Source organism: Anser anser, assembly GCF_964211835.1.
Source record: "Anser anser genome assembly, chromosome: 3".
NCBI lineage: Eukaryota > Metazoa > Chordata > Aves > Anseriformes > Anatidae > Anser > Anser anser.
The window spans coordinates 74,933,634-74,959,287 of NC_139722.1; the positions used below are offsets into that span (position 1 = coordinate 74,933,634).

Genomic DNA, 25,654 nt, shown 5'->3' on the forward strand with positions numbered 1-25,654 from the left:
CTCAAAACATTACCAGATATCAAAATTTATTAAACTAATCACCCATTTGTGTTATCACTCAAATCCACTTCAAGCTATACAAATGCAATTTTAAAGTCTCTAATCTATAATGTTCTATTTTAATTATTTATTTAATCAGAGACATAGAGGAAGCTTATAGTTTAATATTTTAGAGCTAGTTTCTACTGAAAAAAAATCATCCTATCCCACCCCCTTCATATACTGCTGTCTTCAAAACAGCAGATGAATTTCCATTCCTTCTACAGTCCTTTTACAAGCTTATAGAGTGTTTCTTACATCATCCTGATCTCATTCATGTTGCCCTGTGTGCGAAAACATGGTAACAACTGGTACACACCTCTCTCTGGTGCCAGAAGAGTTGCAAAGGCTTGAAGTGACATTGTGATCAGTCTCTAAAATAGCTGCACGTTCAGATCTGGAGGAAGAGAAGCAGGCCATAAAAGCTTCCGTTGCTGCTGTCTACACAGATTGCTTTTGCACATTAGCCTATGGTAGCATTTTGGAAGGTTAGTATTTAATTCCTTTTTGGATTGCTATATTTACTTTAAAGAAAAAGTAAAACAGCTTTTTAAAAAAGTTAATTAGTAAGATTTGTCATTCTTTGTTAAAAAATGCACATACCGAATGTTAAAGAAAATCCAAATGAATGCAAGGCAAAAGCCTTTTTGGGAAGGGATTTCAAGGATACAAACAATAAAGTAATGAAGATGTGGAACACACCTTCATTCTTGCATTAAAACTACTTTTTTCCCACTTTCTTTAAATTCTTCTGTGACAGACTAGAAACTGCTCAGAGAAACAGATCTTACAATCAAAAGAACATTGTTTCACAGTATTTTACATCATCCTGGGTCATGTCAGTGACTTCTGTGCCTCAACATTTTTGATGAAAAAAAATCCAAAATTTTAACCAGATTCAGACACCCAAAACTTCCATGTCTGGAGATGCTTCCTGACTGTCCTTATGTGCCCCTGCTCTCTATTTATAAGACTTAAGACACTTCAGATTTTGTACTCTAACTTGTATTCTGCAAGCCACCAGTGATGACAAATGTTTTTTAAGCTGCAGTTAGCAAGATAGCATAGATTGAAACTCCTCCTTTTTATTATCTTTTTTGATGCACACAAATCCTTTAAGACAAATTTTAACAATTGTTCTGTTATTACATGTCCCCTTCCCCCTCCAGATGAATTATTCATACTTTGTTGTCATAGCAATCCTTTCTCTCTCTGAAATGTTTAATAACTAGTCTTGACTCCAAACTAGACAATGAATCAAGGTGTAACAAAAGCTTTATTAACTAATGTGCTTTGAGGCACATACATTGTTTGTCTCCCACCTACACTTGCCTTTAGCAGCTGTCAGTCCAGTCATAGAATCATAGAAACATTAAGTTTGAAAAAGACCTTTGAGATCATCTGGTCCAACCATCACCCTACTACCAATGTCACCCACTAAACCATGTCCCTACGCACCAGGTTCAACCTTTCCTTGACTATGAAGATGGCGGCGGGCCTAGAGGGGAAGACGTATGAGGAGCGGCTGAGGTCACTTGGCCTGTTCAGCCTGGAAAAGAGGAGGCTGAGGGGAGACCTCATCGTGGTCTACAGCTTCCTCGCAAGGGGGAGTGGAGGGGCAGGGGGCCGATCTTTTCTTTTTAGTGACCAGCGATAGACCAGTAGGAATGGTGTCAAGCTGCGACAGGGGAGATTCAGGCTGGATATCAGGAAGAGGTTCTTCACTGAGAGGGTTGTTGCACACCGGGACAGGCTCCCCAGGGACGTAGTCATGAAACGAAGCCTGTCAGAATTCAAGAAGCGTTTGGACTGTGCACTTAGTCATATGGTCTCAATTTTGGGGTAGACCAGTGGTGAGCCACAGCTGCCTTTGGCCACACGTGGGCCACTCCATCACAGAGACTTGCTGAGGTCAGTGTCCACCACTGCCCCGCCTTTGCTCCGGGCCACATAAAACAGGACCCCTGCAGCTGGCCCACCACTCGCTGAGCTTCTAGGCCCTCTGACAGCCAGTTTGCGCGGCAGGAATAAGTCCAGAAGCAGTAATATGAATGGCAAGCCTCCTCAGTGTGAGAGGACAGAGATGCAGTCCAAGGAAGCACCGAGAAGGAAGGCACCTAACAAGAAGGAAACGTGTCATGGGCAGACAGATTGCACCTGCGGCACAACAGACACCAGTGCTCAGGGAACCTCTGGTGTGCAGCCCACAGACACCTACAGGTGGTACCATTGGCACTGCAACGACGTGGGGAACAAGCCTCCCCCTCAGCCATACAGCGACAGGGGGCCTGGGCCTTCCCAGTGGCGCAGTGGTGATGTGGGGTGAAGGCAGGAGCGTCAGGCAGACAGCCTGGTGGAGCAGAGGCATGCCTGTAGTCCAGAACACAGCATGGGACCCAGCCATGGCCGTAAAGCAGACGGCAGTGTCAAACCCACAGATGGAAATCAACCGGACAGTGGCATGGGGCCTAGGGGTGGAAGTGGATGGCCCCCTGGTTTGGCACCCTGGCCTGAAAACATTCCTGATGGAAGGCATCCTGTTTGGGCAGTCCCGGGCAAGGACTGGCTTGTCCTGCTTAACACCGTGGAGCCCATGCAGGTGGATCCACCGGATGGAAGTGGATCCACCTCAGCCAGATCAGACCTGCATCTACCCCGGCATGTCTTCACTCTCTGCCATCCGAGTGCACCAACAGCATCGCGGGAGTGCCCGGTGAGCTCCCTACTCGTCGCGCAAGCTCCATCCCAAGCATTAGCTTGGAGCCGACAAACACCATGGACATCCTGCAGGCTTACCTGCAAGATGTCCCAGCAATAAAGAACTCTGTTGCCAATTTTCAGGGGTTGTGTGAGTGCTTCTTTCCCATCCCCTAGCCCTTGTGTGAGTGGTGGCATCCCTTCTGCACAGAGCCTTGAGGAAGAGCACAAGAGAGGACCCAGCTTCCTTCGGGCTGCTGCGCTGGGGTGACAGGAGGAGTCCCGAAGGGCCACCATGTGCATTTAACATTTGTGAAAATAGACTGAGGGGTGAAAATAGTAGTGCGTAAGCGATTATAGGTGGCTAATTTCTTATATTAGGAGTGAGTTTCTATATCTGAGTAATTGGTAACGACAGACATAGAGAAGGCTGAGGTACTCAACAACTTCTTTGCCTATGTCTACACTGGTAGACAGGCTTCCCAAGTCTTTCATTTCCCTGAACCCATACATGGAGGATGGGGGATCAAAGTCCCACCCACTATAAGTGAAGAGCAGGTTTGAGACCACCTGATGAATCTAAACAGGTACAAGTCTATGGGACCTGATGACATGGATTGCAGGGTCCTGAGGGAACTGGCAGATGTAATTGCCAAGCTTCTCTCCATCATAGTTGAAAAGTCGGGTGATATCCCTGGTGAGTGGAAAAAGGGAAATGTCATGCTCCAACTCTTCAACAATTAAAACAAAGAACTGAACAAAGAGCACTACTCTTCAACAATTAAAACAATTAGGAGACATTTCTTCTCAGAAAGAAGGCAGGCATTGGAATGGGTTGCCCAGGGAAACGGTCAAGTCACCATCCCTCAGTCCAATGATATTAATGATGACAGCAAAGACACCTGTAAGAAACGCCCTTTACCTAAGCTAATTTCTTAGATAGTGTTCATCTCCTTTGCAGAGTAATGAACCTCTACTTTTCTGTTAGTCATTCCTTCCAAAGCAGCAGTAGACAGCCACTGTTCTCTGCAGAGGACTCCCCTTTGTGACAGATGTGGACCTGGGGATCACGGAGACATTATAAATCACAAAAAAGGTCACATCTTATTAGGGAGAAGAGTAACAGAAGATTTTTTCACTGTTTTAAGCCTATGCCTAAATTACGCCCTGTTTAACTGTGTCCCACACTGCACACCAAGTAAATGTTGATCTAACTTACCTGTTTGCTCTGACCATTACAGTGGGCAACATGATTGATATTTACACCTGAGCACTGTATAGAGCTCATTGTAACCTTTCCACCTACCATAGACCTGAGGAGGAAAAATATGAATGCAAGAAAGTATTCAGTAAGTACACAGATTTGAACTTTTTCTACCATTTTTTACAACAGTCCCTTTGGGGAATATAGTCAGAGAGAATAAACATCCCCTTTAATTTTTACTTTCTCTAGCAGAAAGATGTCTACTTCTTTGTCAATGGTGCCACCTTATGCATTTGAAGACTTGAATACATACTAATGGTGACATTTTCCTTTCCTTTAATGAATGCTGGAGAGCCAGCATAGGTGACCACCAGGGGCACAGCACTGCTCTCCTGGAAGCTGCAGCTGTTCCCAGCTTCCAAGCCCAGACTCACTCCAACCCAACTGATCTGTTTCATCCACTGCATGCTTTTTTAAGGTCAGCAATAAGATACTTCAAAAAACATCTAGAGCTCTCTGTATGGATTATATAGTCATTTCATTTGTTCCATTTTGCACTGATTTTATAGTTTATGGGGGCCCTGGACTTCTGTGTGCTATTCCTAAAGCAGAGAAGGTGGCACTGTCCACAAGAAGAGATGGGTAGGTCTGGTGTTCCAATTCAGTTTAGTGCAGGCAACTACATAATCTGTACTAAAACTCATTTTGCAGTTTCACATATATCTTGTACTGTTTTCCCCTTGGCAGATACTGTGGACAATGTTGTTCTTAAATAGATAATATGCAAGAGTTGTAAGTGGTGGACAAATAACCTACGTGTTGAGTCACTTGGCTGTATTCTTCTGTAGGGTTCAGAATGAGCACTGAAGGGCTCAGCTCACAGTGTTGATATCAGCCAAAATCTACCTGTTAACCAATGGAAGCCTTGTTCTAAAACCTCAGTGTTTGACCTGTAAGTGGTAAATCAGCTGATACAACAGTCTACAATAAACAGTCCTTCTGGATGAGAGGCCTGACAGAATTGTAAATCACTATAGTTTCTGATGCTGGTTCTAGTTCAAAAATTACAGTCAATTTTCTTGGAAGAAAGTTTATGGGAATAACAAAGGCTTAGATTTTAAGACACCAGCTGCCTTCAAGCCTGAGTAAGGCATTTGGGATGAGTGCCTTATTTTTGCCCAGCTTGTCAAGATGACAAAAAAACAATGTCCCAGGCCAAATCCACACAACAAAAGTTTGCTTCCAGGGATGAATATGAAACCAGTTATGTTCCCCAGAAGTTCTGCTATGTTGGCAAAACTCCTGCTAGACAAAAGATGTCATTCAGGGAAGTGATGCCAGGAGAAAACAAGACCTCCTTTTGCTTCACTTCTACTTGCAGTGTCTCTATGGGGAAAAAGGAGTAACTTTGCCAATACGGCTATGAGAACTGCTGTGGAGACCAGTTGTTACACTGAAATATGTGCTTTTTTTTTCAAATTCATCCCTTTTTTTCAAGCATTTTAATGTCTCTCATTATTTATTTAACTACTTTACCCTGCATTTTGTTCATTCTGCTTATAGTTTTTGCAGTACCTACACCCAAAATACTCCCATCAGTCAAGCAAGGTCAGAAAAGCTCCTCCTGAGTAGGCTCTTCTCCTGTAAAGCCTTTCATTTGCTTTTCTATCCACATGGGCAGTGGTATATCCAGCATCATTTATTCTTCTTCAGTTTGGTATGTATATTTGATCTAACACATGCTTAGTCTATGCAATGCCCTATTGGAAAGGTCTCCAGAGTCCCTGTGAGGCTTCTGAGATGCATTTATTAAATAAAAAGCTGAATTTGCATGACCGGGTTTGAGAATAGTTTGTGATACTAGTATTCATTTGACCTATGCCAAAATTAATTTATTTTAATAGTTTTTCATAAATCATCATTTGCTATTGTGCATTTATTTTATCTCATAAATGTGTAATGAATAATCTCTGGGTTATACTAAATTTGACATTTTATAGCACATTAAAATCAAAACAAGAGATGTAAAAGAAGAACAACATTTAAAAATAATTTCTCTGGCTCAGACAAAATAATGAAAAAGGTCCAGTAAATTTAACAAAAATATCTGGATGATTTAACAGTTACTTCAGAATTTTGAAACAATCATTTTCCATGCAAAATAGAATGAATAATATAGTATGCAATATGTGGCTGTGCGTCAATTTGAATGAAAATCATGTTGTTTTCTAAATCACATAAGAATACAGGGCTTGTCCAACAAAATGTACCAGCTTGTAAATCCCCTGGATGAATTCAGCTAGTCTCATTGAATCATCAGATAAAAGGACACAGTTAAGTTCTGTTGACCAAGACTTACCTGAAAAGCCAGTATACTGGAGTTCTAACCCAGTTCCTTAAAGTTGTGGGTTTTTTTGTTTGTTTGTTTGTTCGATTGTTTTATTATTATTATTATTGTTTTTTCTTCAGGTCTCTCTTACCTCTGTTATTTTCCTGTTAGGCTTGATTCCCCCCCCCCGCCCTGGATCACGTACTGAATAAAATACCAGAATGGTTTTACAACTCAATTCTAGCTCCTGCACCCCAGCTCACCAACATTGTAACACTGATTACCACCACGTTGGTACAGTGATTGGTTCTGAGTTTTTCGTGATCCAGTGAATTAAAAGAAGATTTATCTTTCTTGGAAATCAGGTGTCCCGTTACTTCCATGGACCAGGCAGTATCTCGTAGGATCACTACTGTGAAAAAGGACTACAAGTAATCTCTTTTGCAGTGTGTCAGATGCAATCCATCAATACCTTGGGCCTTGTTAATCCTGCCAGACAGCTCCAAAGCTGTAGGACTGAGGTGAGAGCTGAAGTCTGGAAAAAAAACAGTCAATAGTTTCATCCCTTTTTTGTACTGCGTCTATGGATATCAATGTAAGTCTACAGTGGGGAACAGCCTTCTGTGGTCTGAAATGCTCTTAACTCTCAGCACACACTTCAAAATCTCTCTTATCCTATTTTTGTTTCCAGGAAGCAACAAAAAAGTTCCTAAAAACAATTCTGGAGTTGATACCCTCCTAAATGAGTTAGAGCAACAAGGTACATTTCTGTGAGAAGTGTGTGATCTATGAGTCAGACATACGCAGCTTTATTCTTTCCATCCATTTATTCTGTCCCCAATCGATATTGATTGAAACCTGACTGCAAAAACCAAAGGAGCACAAGGACTGTGGCCCCGGCTTCTTTGCTGTGCTATACCTCTGGGGTGCAGCTTCTTGTCTGTGATAGAACATTCTTCCTTTCACCCCCTAGGTACATGGAGTTGCCTCATGAAGCAGCACCCAGAGCTGCAATTTTTGAAGTCCAGTTCTCCTTAATACTACAGCAATGACTGTAGAGGGCTTAAAATCAGGAAAGCGTGGCATCCTCTCAAGCTGCATTCACTGTCTCTCTCTGTTATTGTCTCAGACACATAGCGTTCAGTTAAAAGTGGCTAAACATTTCCTAACTAAGAGGCAGTTTAGTTTAGGGCCTTAAAAACTCCTTCAAAGAATTGTAAAAGTACTTTTGAATAAAAGCACCACAGACTGCATTAGATGCCTCTGTTTTTCAGAGAGCTGCATTTCATCAAAATGGATTTATCCTTTCCCAGCCTGAAGGAGAGAGCCCCATCTGTACTGGCCCCTTATCTATGGATCGTGTTGCTGAAAGACACCACGTTGCTTTCTGAAACCAATGTGTCTGGTTCAAAATGGAAATCCCGTACACTGTTTTTCATGGCCTTTTCTCAAAAATGACTCCTTATTTCATACAGGAAACCAGACTGCTTTTTTGGAGGGAGAGAGGAGGAACACCTCGACTGTGTTGCCATTGCACAACTGTATCTGACATGCTTTAAAAATACCTTTTCTGGAAAAGCCAGAACGCAGCCTGTAAATGCTGTGTGGCTAGTTATCAGCATCTGCAACTATAACCCATAAAGCGATGCTTTGCCACGGGCAACTGAAGACGCAACTGCAGGAAGACAGCATCACCACTAGTTATATTGCTAAAGGGGTGTGGGTGTGCAGCCCTCAGCTCCCCTGTACTTTTGGAAGACTTGCAAGCGTATTTGAGCCCCAGGAGGTGGCCAGTCCCAGCCCAGAGCAGCAGAGGACAGCAAGAATGGCAGAGGACAGCAGGAATGCCAAGCTGACACTGACCAAAACACACTTTGGCTCAGGGGCAGCTGAGCTCTCCAGCTGTGATGACTGCTTAGTCCCATCTACATACCTGTCCCTCCCACAGAGTTTGTCTATAAACTTTCTTCCTATTTCCAGTAAAGGAAAAGGCTGCAGGCAGAAATACATTCATAAACATAAGCTTTAGTCTCCAAGCTCCCTCCTGAACTGACTGCTCTTATGGCTTCTGCCTGCAGGATCTCTCCTGTCCCTTCTTTTCTCTCTCTTGCCTCAAAGAAAAGCTCAGTATTTCATACTTCTGAGTTAATGAGCCAGCCTGCCTGACCTGACTGTCAGGATGAATCAGCAGGCTAGTTCTGCACCTCCATGCCTAACCGACACTCTCTCTCTCATGGATGTAGCATCGTTTAATAGTATTTTTTTTCTGTATTAATCCAGTGGCAACTCTAACATACCTTAGAAGCACGATGCAATCATTATTTTCTTAAGGTAGGTCTCATAGTCTACCTGCATCCTAGGTGTTTGTAATCATCTGGATCAACAACCGGATGATTAACATCTGGATCAACAGCTAGTGTCTGGTGGGTAACTGTTTCTGACTTTTTGCATACCTCTGTAAAATAGATCCTGGAGTGGAAGCCTATGTTCAAACAAGATTCCTAATTTAAATTTCATGTACTTTATCTAGTAAACCTACATAAAATTAAAACTTAAATACCGACAACTCATACCCATGCCCTCACTGTAATTCAGTAAATTTTTTATATTACATAAAATTAATAACCCCATAATATGTGTGAACTGCTGAAGGCAGATCACTGAGCCAGGTAATTCAGAAATGACGAGTCCCAAATCTAAACCTGTGAATGTACCAAAATAGTTAAAAAGCTAGAGCCTCTTCTCCAACTTCAGGAATGATATTTTCCGCATTTGTTTGTTTAGTTACTTAAATTCAGTGACTAATTTATTCATAATGGAGAAATTTTTGGCTTCTGAAAAACTGGATAGCTTATTATCCCCTTACAATCCATAAATATAAATGAGGTGTAACAGGATGAGATCTGCTAGTTCTAAAATCATGAAAAACATGATGATCAGAAACTATTAATACAATTTGTTAGTGATAGACAATACTTCTTTTATTTAGTGAACAATTATTTGTAAAACCCAACTGAATAAAAGGATGCTTTCCCTAAGTAACCAGCTGCTTAATGTAGTTTAATTTAACTAAAACAAACAATTTTATAATGTTGAGTTTGAGCTTTTAATTGAGTTGCAAATTCCACTCAACTGCATCTTGACAAGAGACACAAACAAGAGGATAATCATAATAGGGTAAACAGTGAATGTATCGTTCATCAAATTTCTAAATTACTTTTTAGTCATAAGCTGACTAAAGTTATATCAGACTACATAATGACTAAATGGATGCATATACAGATAGAACATGTTCACCTGATGAACAAAAAGAAGTACCAAATTTAGCATAAAGGTTGAATGTAGAAAATCAACATGCTCCTGTGGTTACTAATCAGGGAGGTCCAGCATTCCTTTAGGAAAGTAACTAAAAAGTAAAATTTCAAAACAAGTTTAAAACTGATATTTTAAAACTGTTTCCTCTTTGCTGATTTAAGTGATGATTTAAAAAGGTAATGGCAAACATTCTACTCTGGTCAACTCCTGCTTTTTATTAGAAATACAGCTGCAATTGTTTTTCTGTGGCAGAATACATCACATATGAAAAGAAAATCACTTTTTTTGTGATCATTTTTGTATGTGGTAATTTCTTAAGCACAAAGAACCCTTTTACTGTGTTGGAGAAATTCTTCAGACTGGAAGTTATTGGGGAAACATCTCCTAGGAGTGGCACCAATCCAACATGACATCATTCTGCTGTAGACTTCTTAGCTTAATTTTAAGCCAGCTTTAAGATCATTTACATGTACGTAATTCCTTAATTACCACTGAGTGCACTTTGTAACGTTAGCATAATATCCGGTAATATTATTCACATTTCTTTCACCAATACAGATGCTTAGAAATACCACAGCATATGGAAAGCTGCCAATTTCACTTGAGCCACTGAATTGTTCTGCCCGTCATTCAAGTTTCTTAGCACGCATTCATAAAATAGAGGAATTTTAATGGAACAAATTATAGCAACTTGCATAGCACTTTCTGGAAGACATTTATTAATCTCAGGTATCCCCAAGTCACCTCTGTGTGGGAACCTCTTCCACACCTTTCCTCTATTTCCCCTTGCTCTTGAGAAGTGAAAGACAACCACAGTCTTGCCATTTAAAGGCTGAAGTGACATCCCTAATGACTGTAGCCTCATATAAATCCACCTAAGAAAAACAGGGTTAACATAAATGCAAACTTACCTTCACAGCCCTGCCAAGAGACAAATTATATGGGATGAGAGGCCTATTCACATTTCAGCTTCCTTCCTCAGGACACTGAAGGGCAGAATTAAATACAATTAAATACAGCAAGGCGAGGAGTATTCATACAAAAGGCACATAACAGCAAATACAATATATAAAAGGAGCAAATTCAGCATGCTTCACGTGGTTAAAATAAAATCCATTAGCATGTTAATGACTACAGTTCTGCTGCGCAAGGAGAGGGGGATGTCAAATGAGGAAGGTACATGTACAATATGCACAGATCCACACACTGCCTGCCCATTTGCCCCGCCATTTCCCTGGCACAGCACGGGTAGCTGCAGGGAGCATGGGGCCAAAAGCAGCAGAGCTGTGCTACTCTTAATTCTCTGTCCAAAACAGGGGCCTCACAGCCCTCAGTGCCACTGCACTCAGAGGGGTGCTGCAGGACAAACTTGTATCTGTTACTGATCCATGGGCATATTTCATTTCTCCCATAGTTAGCCAGCCTTAGAGATACACTTGCATTTTGACATCTCTCAAGAGTAGAGAGTAAAAGACAAGGCCTTAATTTGGGGGAAAACGTTTGAGAATACAATATCAAAGTGCCTCAGTATTTTTCCCATTGCTCCCAGCAAACAGTTAGGAGGGTCTCACACCGACCACATGTTGAAGAGCAGCCAGTAGACATCACTGAGGGAAAATCAGAGCATCGGTCATGAGTTTTCTCTCCTTCCGTGCCTTCTGTACACAATCTGTACTTATACTCTTCCTCAATTACAACCATACACGTTCTAGGTACAGGCATATCTCATACATTGTAAGAGGCAGTTCCTCTCCAACAAGGACTCAAATGTAATTCACTAGAGCAAAAGGGAGAAAATTACACTCTGGATATTAACTGCTTTAATCATTTGGGACAAATTATTAACATTTAAATAATCTTGCCCTCTAGGCCATATGCAACTACACTTCAAAGCCAAGCAAACCAAAGACTGCTCCACAATTTGCATCTGAATTCAAGGAAAGAGTAGTGCATGATCTCTGCACGTCTGTGCTGCTCATATTTAATTCTTAGAGTTAAGGAAAGAGACAATTTTGTCCACATAAACTTACTGCTCTGTCTGGGTCGTAAATTAAAAGGCAGCCCCAAGTGTCCTTTACATAGCTATTTAGATGGGCCTAATAAAGACATTAATGGCTTTTGCAGTGATCTGTCTGTCTCAGTAGGGAAGAAATAGAAATGATGCTGAATATAAAGGGTTTTGATGCGATGTGGTGCTATATGTGTCACACAACCTAAGAAAAAGTTCAGGACAGGAGATCTTTTATGCAAACTACTTCATCTCTAGAAAATTCTGCTTTCATCCTCTGCCTCCTCTATCCTCCTTCCTATCCTTAGTCTTATATTTTACAGAAATCTGAATGAAAACTAGAGTATTATTCCCATAGGATGTTTCAGTATCTCAATACTTGCGTATAATACCTGGTGAGGGGACAGGATGGAAGTAAAGAATCTGACAGAGAGAGACAGAATCTTCTCAGTGGTGTCCAGTGAGAGAACAAGAGACAACTGTCACAAACTTACATACAAGAAATACTACTTAAACATAAGCAAAAGGAAAAAAATACTCTGAGAGTGGTCAAACACTGGCACAGGTTACCCAGAGAGATTCAGGAATCCCATCCTGATGAGAAATATACTAAAAACCTAACCGGGTATGAACCTGAGCTACCTGCTTAGCTCTAGCTTGAAACCTGCTTCAGACAAGAGGCCTCCAAGGGTCCCTTTTATGCTTACCTATTCCATGATTTTGACGTTCCAGGAAGTTTCTAAGGTAACATGACAAAATATTGTACTATACGATTCACAAAGTAATCACTCCAGTGTTTTTGTACAGAAGCCTTTTAGCTTGTTCAATCTAACTCAAATGTTTATTTTCAGATCTACTCAGCATTGAATTTCATGTGCTTCCTTTACCCATAATTATCCTTGGGGTAAATTATTCCCCATTGTTACCTCCCTTCGCCAGCCTGTCGTTTACTTTGGTGTCACATGTCCTGCCAGCATGTGGCACAGCTGAACTGCAGACGAAAAGCATAAGTGATAAAATATCCAAAGTGCAATTTCAAGAGCTTGGCAAATTTTCTGTGACTCAAAAGTGAAGGTTTTGGTTTGATTCATTATTTTCCTTTGATTCGAGAAACCAAAATATTGCTGTTCATCATACAAAATGACCAAAACTAAATTATTTCATTTTTCCTGATAGAAAACAAATAATCAAACCCAACCAACAAAACAAACAAAAAGCCAACAAATTTTTGGAAGGCCTGATTCTTTCTCTTTAGCTTGCAGAAACTGAACTTTCTAAAGGAAAAAATATATCGATACAAAACTACCCATAAGCACTTGATTAACAAAGTGTAACTGAAGACTCTCTGCCTTGTGATTCACGGTCATCTTTGCTCTAGAAAAAGGGTAACTCCAAATTTGATAACTCCCACTGAGTGCTATGGAGAAAAATACTGGGAGGAGGGAGTCAATACTGCAATCCTACTGTCAACTCAAAGTGGCTGGTTACTGTTGTATGTGGCAGAAGTTAAGAGCTAATAATGCACTACATGCATCTATCCCATTTGGCAGCTTAGACGAAAAATATTTGTTCACGTACACGCTGACATAAAATCTAAGATTCAGTGGAGGATACACTTGCTAGTGAAAAATGACAACTCGAAAGGCTCCACTGCAAGGTAAGTCATCACAGACCTGCTCCCACCTCTGCTGTTTCACAGGACGCTGCTTCATCTTCTTGCTTCAATAGCACCGTGAGCCAAGCCAGCCAAAAAAAACAGTCCTGCAAAACAAAGAGAAGATGATTTTTCAAGCTGATCCTTTCCCTGAACTGCAACCACCCATTCACAATGAAGTCAGAAGGACTACAGGGCCAGGGAGAGCAAGGAGCGATGACAGTTTCAATTAGATCAACCTCGGTGACCACTAAGCAGGTCTCAGGCTCACAAGGTTGTGCACGTGTGTGAAACGGAGACCTTTATCTTTTTAAAGCAGAGAGTTGTTAATTCACGGGGCAAGTACTAGCACTTACGCTAACAGAGAGAACTGGCACCTCTCAGGAAATGAAATGATGTTTAGTTCAGCCAAGGGAGAAATTGTGGACAGGAAGATTAAATCTATATGTACCTCCTGGAAGACTTTAGAAAGAAGATGGACTATAAAAACTAACATGCCCCAAGGGGTTCCCTCTACAGCATGCAACCCAAGGTGTTAAATGCAAACAAGTCCAGGATCCCTAATGAGGTGTATGTACACCACGAAAAGCCACAGTGGGTTGGCTGGATGGTGGGGACAGACCCTTCTGACTGAATCTTGGGTGAGGCAACTTACACATTGTTCCTCTACCCTTTCTTCTAGAACTGTGTTGTTTACATTGGATCTGCACAATTTTTCCTTTCACCTTGCTTGAGTTGCGAGTGATCTCAGGGCTCCTGCACAGCAAGGTATTCTTCACCCAAAGACATGGCCAAGTCACAAACTGTGGTGCAAAATGCTTGCACGAACATCTCTGCTCCCAGACTGTTCCCCAGGGTAAGCAGAAGAAGAAAGAAGCTGCTGCTGTAGTCCTGACAGCATAGTGTGACTGCAGGCATTTTTCACATTCTCAGTGCACATTCCCTTTTTCAAATGGCAGATTCCCATAGCTTCTGTGTTCATACAGCATACACAATTTTTTTTGGAAACAGAAAAAAATCTCTAAGTACCTTAGAGAGACAAAAAATACTCAGCAATTGATCTGTTGTGACATTTATGTACACATAGTAAAGATCAGTCGACATCTATTAAACATAATATACATTGTAGATATATTTTATTTCCCTGCTGTTCTTGAGGAATGAAAGTGCTTTTGAGGACAGGTGTGAGAAATGAAAAGTGCTTGGATTGTGTAGGGAAAGATGGTTCTGAATAACATTAAATTTTTAATAACTTGCGAGTTGTGTCATCAGCAGAGCAGCAGTAGATGTGAGGAAGTAGAAGAACCACATGGAAATCTCGCCACACATATCACTCCTGTTACCTTTCATTTTTTCCCCCACCAATCTTCTTGAAGGATGCTGCTGACTCCAAGTCTTCTGCTGTTGTGAGTCATGTTGTGCTGATCACCTGCCTGCACCCAGGAAATCTTGAGGCAAGAGGCTGGCTGGGAGTAAGATCTGTTTGAAGGGGAAAGCCATCCTCTCTTGTAATTATTTTTCCCCCAGCAAAGCAAGCAGAAGTAACGGTGATTTCTTTTTGGCAAAACTAACTAATTCAAAAACACACTTTTTTTTTTTTTTTTTAACTGTTTAATAATAATAAAAAATACAGTATTAGTCTGCTTCCTAGTAGAAATTAAAGCTATAATAGCTTTAGGCACTGATTATTTCTGTATAACCAGCTGCTACAGTTATCTTCTCTCATCCTGTTAGTCTAAAGAAAAAAAAAAAAAACACAAAACAACCAGCACCTATTATACACTACAGATACAGAAATTCTGCACAGCATAAGATGCAATATTCAGCTCACACAGCTGGAGTTCATTTGACCACTTGTGTGCTGAAGATCTGACTAAGCTGGCAATTGTTTAAAGACATCTTACTCAGCTGGTCAATTATTCACAGGTACAGTAGAGCAGGAAAACAGCTTCTGCTGGTGTGAAATGTGCGTCTACATCTATCAATGACTTGCTGTGAGATCTTTAGACAGCACTTCCCTTCTCCTTGACTCTGGTTTTCCTCCCACTTGCTGCTTTTTGCTTGCCCAGGTTCACGTGAGCTAAGCAGCCACCTCTTGCTGTGCAATGTGGAACACAACAGACCCTTGATCTTGGTCAGCACCTCAAAGTGCTGCTGTTCACAACAAATAGCTGCTTCTTGTGCCCTGGTGTAATCTACAATATCAATCTTGCTTTGGAGAAATGGTGCTAAGCTGGAGCTTAAGGCAACTTAACCAGTCCCTCACCCTGCCACGGCATCTCCGCACAACCTGGGGCGGTCCACCACAGGTCCAGCCCAAGAGAACAAGTGAGGAGCATCTCAGACTCTTTATGCGCTCAGTAACTCTTAAAAAAACAGAGCAGGAACCATCATCTGTCTTTCAACTCATGGCCCACTGCATTCAAACGATAGACATTGTTGTGCTGCCTTGCTTAACAAGGCTTTTATAATTTCATTAGTTTTACAGCATTCATCTTCTGCAGTGATGACAACCAAAGGCTTAGAGGCCATAGTTTGTCAAAATACCACTCTAAGTGTTTTTTGAAGGCCTGTTTTGACACACTAAGATCCCTATTTATTCACAATAATAATTTATTGCAGTCACACCTCTGCAGGAGGTGCTGTCATATTGATAGGACTGAAATCTCATATGCTTTATATTTGTTTGAAGGATTTGCAAAGGTTTTTTTTTCCTGTTTTATTTATTATTTAGGGAATGCTGTAAGCATAAATGATGCTGTTAGCGTTCATGAAGACACATAATCCACAAAGTGATTATATGAAGGTGCTTTATTAGGCGCCGGAAGTTAGGGGCATGCCTGCCCAAATCTAACTTCGTCTGATTTGTTTTCTTAGTTCTCTTTTATCTCCTAAGATACTACATATGCATTAGGTTTCACAACTCATCTATGCATATTCATTTCCTAGCTCCACCTAGCCTCGCTTCGTATGCTAATTATCTTATCAGTCCTTCCGCGCTTGCGTATCACTCTCTGGTGGTCGTCCGGGTGGTCGTCGGGATGAAGTAAGATGTCTTCATCAGAGTTGAACTTTTTAACCTTTCCTTCTCACGCATGCTCTCTGAGCCCTTGGTCTCAGTCCAAACCGCAAGGTTGGTTTGACCCAGTTCCCAGAGTCCAAGAAGCCCCAGTTATCTAGATGTCTTGCAAATTGAGCATTCTTTTAATCCTTCTTACGCCTCATCATGAATTGGTGCATTCTCATGTTACCCTTGCACATATATTTTGTATCTTCCAAGCGCAGCCTCGGAACAGTACATCGCAAATGTAACATACTAAACAATATTGTATTATTTCTTCTTCTATTACTAACATTTCCCCCCTTTGAAAGCATTTCACTCCTTTCGAGGAGGGCAAATGCTTTCACTAACTAACTAAAATATTTTACACTCAGTGCTCACCAATAATATAATCACGGAAAATTACATCATTAAGAATCAAGGAAATTACAAAGATTAGGATTGTCACAACATTTCATAAGTCCACCACTTCTGCTTTATGTTACGTTCACCCTTCTGGTTGGGTTCACTTGACCTGAAACTGATCTTGTCTATTCGGTTTTCATTCTATTTCACCTCCTGGGTTCCTCAGATTCTTTCTCTGAAATCCAAAGTTGTTAGATGCCGGTGGAGGATATTGAGGATGTGGTTCCATTTGCCGAGCAATAGTTTGCATCACTGTCCGGTTCCAGGTTGTCTTCCTTAGAATCAGACTTTTCAGCATTATAAATGTTAACCAAATTAGTACCCCTACAATCACCAATATAATTATTGTCTCCAGTAAGGACTTAACCCAATTACTAATATTCCATCCACTAAAAATTTTATCCAACCAACTTGTTGTCATATCTTTCTCTTCCTGTTCTGCATCTTGTTCCACTTGAGCCAGTTGTTCTATGTCATGTTCTACGTCAATAGTCACATTTGGAATGTGGATGCAGCAATGATCAATACGATCTTTTAGAAATCCACATACTCCATGTTCCTTTAATAACAGTGTATCTAATGCTAATCGATTCTGTAGCACCATTTTAGTTGTAGATTGTAGTTGGATATTAAGGTCTCTAAAGCCTTCTTTTGTGGCTCTCGCAAGCCTACTCACTTGTCCTGTAAGTTTATAAATCATTTCCCTATTTCGATAAGTAGCTACCTGTGCAAATAGAGATTCTAATGCCCAACTGAATTTTACTCCATCCGAGGGTTCATGCCATGTATCTTCATCTTCCCCTTCTTCTAAACTTCTTTTTGCCCTACTAATTTGTAGGGTTTCCAACTTTCCCTTAAAAGGAGACTTTTTCCATATTGGACGCAGTGTGGGGAGGGAGTCCTAGAGTTATTTCTTTTACTTCCCCATCTATCAGTGGGTGTGTAGTCCAAGTTCCATTACTGGCTGCCCATACAAATTGTCCTGGACTTTGTATGGTACTATAGCTACAATCCACTGCGACTTGACTAGCCTGGCTATTTCTTTCCGAATTGTACTTAATTCCTTGGCAAGCACATCCTGCCCTAAGAGCTATCAATACCGGAAGTAAGTGCTCGATATCTTCATTATTACTGTCGCAAGTATATTTCTTCTCACAAGTCCACCAAGCTACCTTTGTTGACTCTTGTCTACCACTACTGTCAACCCGGCTTACTGTATAAAACTGATCAGTTCCATTCTGCTTTCCCTGCCATTTAATACACCATGATGTATTCCCTCCATACTGGAATTTCTGCAATAAACTTACTGTCCAATCACTATCCCACCCTTTCATTCCTTTTGGCTTATTTTTCTCTTGACATTCCCAAACAATCTTTTCTCTAACTCCTTCTACTACACGTAGTTCATCGTAATAACACTGTCCCACATTCTTAAATCTGCCTATTGTTATGAAATGGTAGTTCTTCTTTTCACATTCAGACCTTGATGTTGGGGGGCTCAGTTTCCTATAGTATTGTGTAACATTTATCCTCTCTAGAACTTTCACTTCTTTACATTGAATTGTTTCATTTCCTTTTACTTGGGGCAGTGGGGAGGTTATTATACCCCACTCAAGCGGGTCCCCCGTTGCTTTTGGGATGGGCAAACAAGCAGTAATTCTATCAGTTCCTTTCATTATGGCAAAATCTTTAATCAATCCTACCAGTAAATTCTCTGATGGTTGCCTAGGTGGGATCTGTACCACTTGTGTCCATGGTACCTGGCCCTCTCTTTTTCTTCTAGATCCTTTTTGGTGGGCTACCAATATTCCTTTATCCAATTTCGGATATACCAATATTTCTCTTATCCCGTAATCTGTGCTATTTTCATGTGTTACCACGCACCGGTAATTTCCTTTGTTGACTTTAGTAACACTAAACAGGGTTCAGGTGGTAGCTCCTCTCAGTTGTTGGCCCAATTCTATGGTTTTACTTACGTATGCCTTCCCCTTCCATCCAGCCTTCAATCCTGTATTGTCCCTGGTTGTGTCTATGTATATTTCCTGGCTCTGTCCAGAGTCATTTATTTTTCTCCCAGACCACCTGTAGAGAGCTAATTGTTATTGGTTTATCGTTGTGCATTCCACATTCCAAAGTAACATTTTCTCCTTTGAATATTTCCTCTTTCTTATATTTTCCTGGTATTTCTAGGAACCCAATTACAAGGTATTTACACAAAACAATTACTGTTATCGTTACTGTTGTTAAGAACCCCAACATTGTATGGTTATACACGCTTCATCTGTAGTTTTGTATCTCCGATTGCTCGCACTGACCAAAATTCGGGAACCTTTTTCACCCGAGTATAATGAATCCAAGCATCCACCCCTTCTACCTTTACAGCTGTAAAAGTAGTCAATAATACTTGATAAGGTCCGGCCCACCGTTCTCTCAGGGGTTCTTCATTCCAGTTTTTAATGTACACTTGGTCACCTGGCTGAATGTCGTGGACAGGATTTTCCAGTGCCAACGGTCAGTTCCACACCAGAACACTTCGAAGTTGAGCTAAAGTTTTACCAAGAGACAATATATAAACATCCTGGCTCCCTGTTATATGCATATTAGGATTTGGTTCTGGGGATTCATAAGGCTTTCCATACGTAATCTCATACGGGCTTACTGACATTCCACTCCTTGGCTTTATCCTTATTCTCAGTAAAGCTATAGGCAAAGCTTGTGGCCATTGTATTTTGGCTTCCTGGCAGATTTTACTGATCTGTCCCTTTAGAGTTTGGTTCATCCTTTCTACCTGTCCACTAGATTGGGGTCTCCATGCAGTATGTAAATTCCAAGAAATTCCTAATAGCCGACTTACGTCTTTAACCACAGATGAAACAAAGTGCGGCCCCCTATCCGAGGATATTCCTAATGGTACCCCAAACCTCGGAATGGTTTTCCACTATATAACCATTTTACTGTCTCTTTAGCTTGATTGGTGCGACAGGGAAGGGCTTCTGGCCATCTGAAAAAGGTGTCAACCCCTACTAACAAATACCTATATCCCCTAGTCCTAGGTAACTCTACAAAATCAACTTGCCAGTAATCTCCTGGTTCTATTCCTACTCTAACTCTTCCCATTTCAGCATGTTTTCTTGCTACTGGATTATTTTTCAGACAAATCTCACACTTTGACATTACTGATTTTGCCATTGTTAACATATGTGTAGAGATGATGCTACGTTTTAAAATGTTACCATTGCCTCTGCACCCCAGTGACACTCATTATGTCTTGTCTGAAGTATTTCTCGCATCACCAAGGGGGGTATTACTACCTGGCCCGTAGCGGTTACATACCGTCCATCAGAGTTCTTTCGGGCCTTTAGGAGATTTGCTAATTTCTCATCCTCTGGTGAATATCTTGGTTCCTTGGGAAGATTAAGACAAGTGGGGCCTACCTTGAGTGGTACCAAAGCCATTACATTCCACACCTCCCGAGCAATTTGTCGAGCTGCTCGATCTGCCAGCCGATTCCCTTCTGATATTTTCAAGGTTCCTCCTTGATGAGCTTTACAGTGCATAATAGCCACTTGTTTTGGTTTTTGTACCGCATTTATCAAATTTAACACCTCCTCTTGATAGCTTATATTGGCTCCTTGTGAGGACAACAGCCCTCTTTCTTTCCATAATGCTCCATGAACATGGACTACTCCAAAAGCATACTTTGAATCTGTCCAAATATTTACCATCTTTCCTTTACTCAGTTCCAGTGCTCGAGTTAGGGCTATCAGTTCTGCTCGCTGTGCTGATGTTTCAGGTGGTAAAGGTTTTGCTTCGATTACTGTCTTCAGGGTTGTTACTGCATACCCTGCATATTGTGTTCCATTCTCCGCAAAACTACTACCATCAGTAAAAAGTTCCCAGTCATACCTTTCAAGGGGTACATCCTTCAAATCCTCGCGGCTGGCATGGGTATGTTCGATTATTTCCACACAATTGTGTTCCAACGGTCCTTCTTCTGGAACAGTTCCTAGAAATACTGCTGGATTTAACAGGTTAGTTGTTTTCAAGGTTACGTCATCTTGTTCAGTTAGTATTGCCTGATATTTCATCATTCGGCTGGGTGATAGCCAGTGGCCCCCCTTTTGTTCTAAAACAGTTGTTACCATATGTGGTACAAAAACTTCAATATGTTTTCCCATTTGAAGGCAAATAATTTTCTACTATCTTTATCAAGAGGTATGCAAAAGAAGGCATCCTTTAAATCTATCACAGTAAACCATTTATATATCTCTCTCACAGATGTTAACAATGTGTAAGGATTAGCCACTACCGGGTGAATGTCCTTTGTTATTTCATTTATTGCTCTAAGATCTTGTACCAATCTATACTCACCATTCGGCTTCCTTACTGGAAAAATTGGAGTATTGTATTCCGATTTACATTCTTCCAGAATCTGATGTTTGAGAAATTTGTCAATAATTTTCACTGTCCCCTGCCTAGCTTCTATCTTAAGTGGATATTGTTTGATTCGAACAGGTTTGGCTCCTTCCTTTAATTCCACCTTTACCGGTTGTGCCAGTTTCGACTTCCCTGGTACATCTGTTTCCCATACTGTTGGTATAACTGCATTTTCTACTTCTCTTGGAATATTAACAAAGGGTTTATCTTTGATCATTAGGATTTGTCCTACTTTGGACTCAGGTACCTTCATTATTAATTCTCCATCCTCAAAGGTTATTGTTGCATCTAATTTAGCTAATAGATCCCGTCCCAAGAGTGGAATCGGGCATTCTGGTACATACAAGAATTCATGGGTTAGTTCCTTACCCCCAAAACGCAAATCAAGGGGTTGTAAGAATGGCCGTTCCTCCTCCTTCCCTGTGGCTCCAATTATTGTAGTTGTCTTAGTTCCCAATCGTCCTTTTAAACTATTTAACACTGAATATGTTGCTCCTATTACATTTACAGACTAATTAACACAGAGAAAGAAGCTCCTGTAACCAACAACAACAAAAAATTCAAGCCTCTCTCTTCGTTTCCTAGCTTTATTTCAACTAGTGGACCTGCTAGGGTAGATGCCCCAGGTCCCCGTCATTTCTGACTGTTGTAAGTTTATCCTGCAGCCTAAGACAAATTCTTTCTGATATCAGGGGCTGATTGCCCTAGAAAGAGGCTAGCCAATTGCCTCTGTTTGTTTTCTGAAGCCAGGTCCAAATTTTCGTCTTTTTTTTTTTTTTTTTTTTTTCCATTGCATTTCAAAGTTGGTCCAAAAATTCAAAAATTCCATAGGGTTTTCTTTTGGACCTTGTTGGAACAGATTCTCAATTCCCAATTTAACCAGATTTTGGTATTTACATAATTTCCGGGGTGGTAAGGGTCTCGGGGGGGGGGGTCGGTCAGGGGAATGCAATGGTTGAAAGTTCCCTGAGCGGTCCCATTGGCAATCTGAGCTCACATAGGAACTCAGGTTGTTTTAAGAGTTAGCTGCTTTTCTGTTTCCATGACAACTCTCCCGGACCCATCACGGTCCCTCTGCCCCAGAGGGCTCACACCGCGATTTTGAGATCTCAGCCTCGGGTTGAGACGGAACTATTAACATTCCTACATCCTCTTTCCCTGCTCATTCAACTTCAAACAGCTCTGTTAAATACTACATGCCACACAGCCTTTAACACCTTCAACAACCCTTTTAACACTTCCTTTATCTTCCTCCAGCCTGTACTTTTCTAATGCCAACACCAAAGGCTCAGTCAGGGGCCAACTTAATTCCATACCTTTTCCCTCCAAGATGCTGAAACAACATATCAGTATACAACATTTCATCCTATTTTCCTTCTCTCCTCAAAAACAATTGATCCATAAAGTGGCCATTTAGTTTATATAGTGGCCACAATTGATTGCAATACTTAGTGGAAATCCTCTTGCTTTCCGCGCCCCCCCCCACTCCCCCTTCCGACAATATCCTTGCAATGTGCCAATATACACCCAAGGAGGCTTTCTTTAAAACGTCTTTGTTTTGGATATTACCCATTTCCTTGATTTCCCATTCCCTTTTATTTATTTATATTAATTACTGTCCCTTGTTTCAATTTCCACGCTTTTTATTGCAGGTTTTTACTATGTTTTCCTAGTCTTCTCAAATGTCCCAATTCTCTGGGATTAAACTCCACATACAAACTTCACTATTTCAGATTATTAATGAGCCCCGTTCCAATCGTAAATCCACAGGACTTCGGAAAAACACCTGAAGCACTCAGCCTTCCGTCTTCTAGACAAACAATACCACCTTTTCCACAAAATTTACATTTCAACAAGGCCGAATTTCAAGCCGAATGCTAATTTTTCTCATGCACTTTGTTAGTAAGCCTACACAAAACAAGGAATCACTCCTGTGTATCCATCAAGACGGGGGTTTAAAAGGTATTGAGGCCTAAATAAATTCGCTCTCCCCCTTCTTACCAAATTCCCAGGGCTCAGGCCCGAACCACCAAAGAAGTGACTCTCCATTCTACCACTTTGATAATCAGTCAGCCCCCCTTCCCCCGATACTTGGGAAACTGACCAAACACCACCGCAAATATACCGAAACTTTTAAACTGTTACTTAGATAATGCTCCCACCTTCCTCCTTGTCACACTCAAAACATTTAAGAACGAAATAGGATTGCAAGATGCACCACCGGGCCCGTGTATTGGGCACCACCAATCAACATTTGGATAAAGCAGCACTTCTTTTCGGTCTGTCATGCGCTTCATTCGTCTCCGGCCGCTCCCCTCGCGGAGAATACGGAACCGCGGATCGGAACTCCGCACTCGCTTCGCAGCGATGCTGCGTCTCACTCACAACACAATCACGCAATCACACAGAGGGGCCCCTTGCACTCTCGCTCACAAAATAACATTAATTGTAAGATAGTATTGTACTGTAAGGTTCCGTTTTCTGGCCAACTTTCTTGATCTTCTAGTTCATACTGTGGCCACCAAACATTACAGTAATCAACCAGTTTACCCTTTCGTAACTCCTGCCCGAAACACCCCTCCTTCCAGTGTGCTAGTAAACAGCCCAAAGGGGAGGATCGCGGTACCGAAGCATTACCGCCCAGAATACTTTTAAGTTTTTCCATTATCAGCTATAGCTTTTACCGAACCGAACCAGATGCTGAGCCTGCAGCAAAACCAGACCACTGATGCCGAACCTGCAGCGCTTTCGCGACTGTCTGACGGACGGCGCCTAGGCTTACCACGGGAATTCCCTAGCCCAACCGTGCGTGGCTTTCGCCGCGTCTGACCGGCAGGCTCCCAGAGCAGATCGGTACCGATTACCAGAAAGCACCTTTTTCTTACCCTTTCAGAGGTACGTTGTGAGCAGCGGGGGTCGGTCGCGGCCGATGGCTCCCCGAGAAACTCCTCGGTGCCGGCTGGAGCGTGATCAGTTCGCGAGCCGCCTCAGCAGTGCCCACGAGGTCCCACCTGGGTCGCCAAAATGTTAGCGTTCATGAAGACACATAATCCACAAAGTGATTATATGAAGGTGCTTTATTAGGCGCCGGAAGTTAGGGGCATGCCTGCCCAAATCTAACTTCGTCTGATTTGTTTTCTTAGTTCTCTTTTATCTCCTAAGATACTACATATGCATTAGGTTTCACAACTCATCTATGCATATTCATTTCCTAGCTCCACCTAGCCTCGCTTCGTATGCTAATTATCTTATCAGTCCTTCCGCGCTTGCGTATCACTCTCTGGTGGTCGTCCGGGTGGTCGTCGGGATGAAGTAAGATGTCTTCATCAGAGTTGAACTTTTTAACCTTTCCTTCTCACGCATGCTCTCTGAGCCCTTGGTCTCAGTCCAAACCGCAAGGTTGGTTTGACCCAGTTCCCAGAGTCCAAGAAGCCCCAGTTATCTAGATGTCTTGCAAATTGAGCATTCTTTTAATCCTTCTTACGCCTCATCATGAATTGGTGCATTCTCATGTTACCCTTGCACATATATTTTGTATCTTCCAAGCGCAGCCTCGGAACAGTACATCGCAAATGTAACATACTAAACAATATTGTATTATTTCTTCTTCTATTACTAACAATGCTTTACAAAATACAGTAGAAGTCAAGGTCTCTGGCACCAAAAGTCCTGTGATCTACTTCAAATACAACACATGGAACACCAGTTTAGATGCAAGTATGTGTAAAGGTGTCAGTTATGTAGGAAAAACAATGTACAGATTTTCATTAAAAAGCAAAAAGGACCTAAACTCTCAAAAGACCTCCACTGATCTTTTTCCTTTGAAAATCATAAAATGATACATACTCACAATTCTGCCTTTAAACTAAACCACTAATGAAAGCTGGCAGCAAAGACCGTTTGTGCAACTTTACACTAACGGGCTAAAAGTTGAGCCTATTTAAAGGAAGAAAAATCTATATGAAGGCAACAGATTTCATATTTAAGTAAAGTATAATTATAGAAACAATTAGAAAAAAACCTTCCTATACTATATATATACTATATGCAAAATTTTCAGTGGAAAGAAAAGTCTTAGAGGTTTAATTGCCTTTGTTCATATATGACAGCAAGATGTGGAAACTGCGATTCAAACTCCAGACCTCCAAAAAGCTCTCTCTTTCCTTTTACTCTCTCCAGACCCAAAATAGATATGGCAGTTAATAGGTTCTCTAGGAAGAGATTAGGATTTTGGGGTAGGCATGTGCTTCTTTTGTTCTTTGGACTTTGTTTTTCACATCACACCACAGTTTACGCTGAATGTTAATGGTGTACATACATTGCACGTTTGACCTTGAAAAACATAATTATGTGTTATATATAATATAGCATATATTATCTATACATGTGTAATATATATACATAAATATCTATATATTACATAGATATGTTTATATATTACATATGAAAAGCCTCATCACAAGCAATGGGGGCATTGTGGCATCCTGCAGAACACAGAGGAAAAG

General features: G+C 41.2%; 2 long non-coding RNA genes across 2 annotated transcripts in view; both read right to left on the reverse strand.

Annotated features, from left to right (window-relative positions):
• LOC310896472 overlaps positions 1-25,654 on the reverse strand; it is a 360,334-nt gene that overhangs the window by 20,374 nt on the left and 314,306 nt on the right. Inside the window, exons 12-15 of the long non-coding RNA XR_014581512.1 lie at positions 14,590-14,725; positions 13,266-13,353; positions 10,496-10,570; positions 359-436 (exon numbers count right to left, since the gene is read on the reverse strand). This is a non-coding gene — a long non-coding RNA (uncharacterized lncRNA). The remainder of the gene's footprint in view (positions 1-358; positions 437-10,495; positions 10,571-13,265; positions 13,354-14,589; positions 14,726-25,654) is intronic.
• Positions 16,040-24,764, reverse strand: LOC310897091. Its single transcript, XR_014582066.1, has 2 exons — positions 24,035-24,764; positions 16,040-19,256 (listed from the first exon to the last, which is right to left on the reverse strand). It is a non-coding gene; the product is annotated as an uncharacterized lncRNA (long non-coding RNA).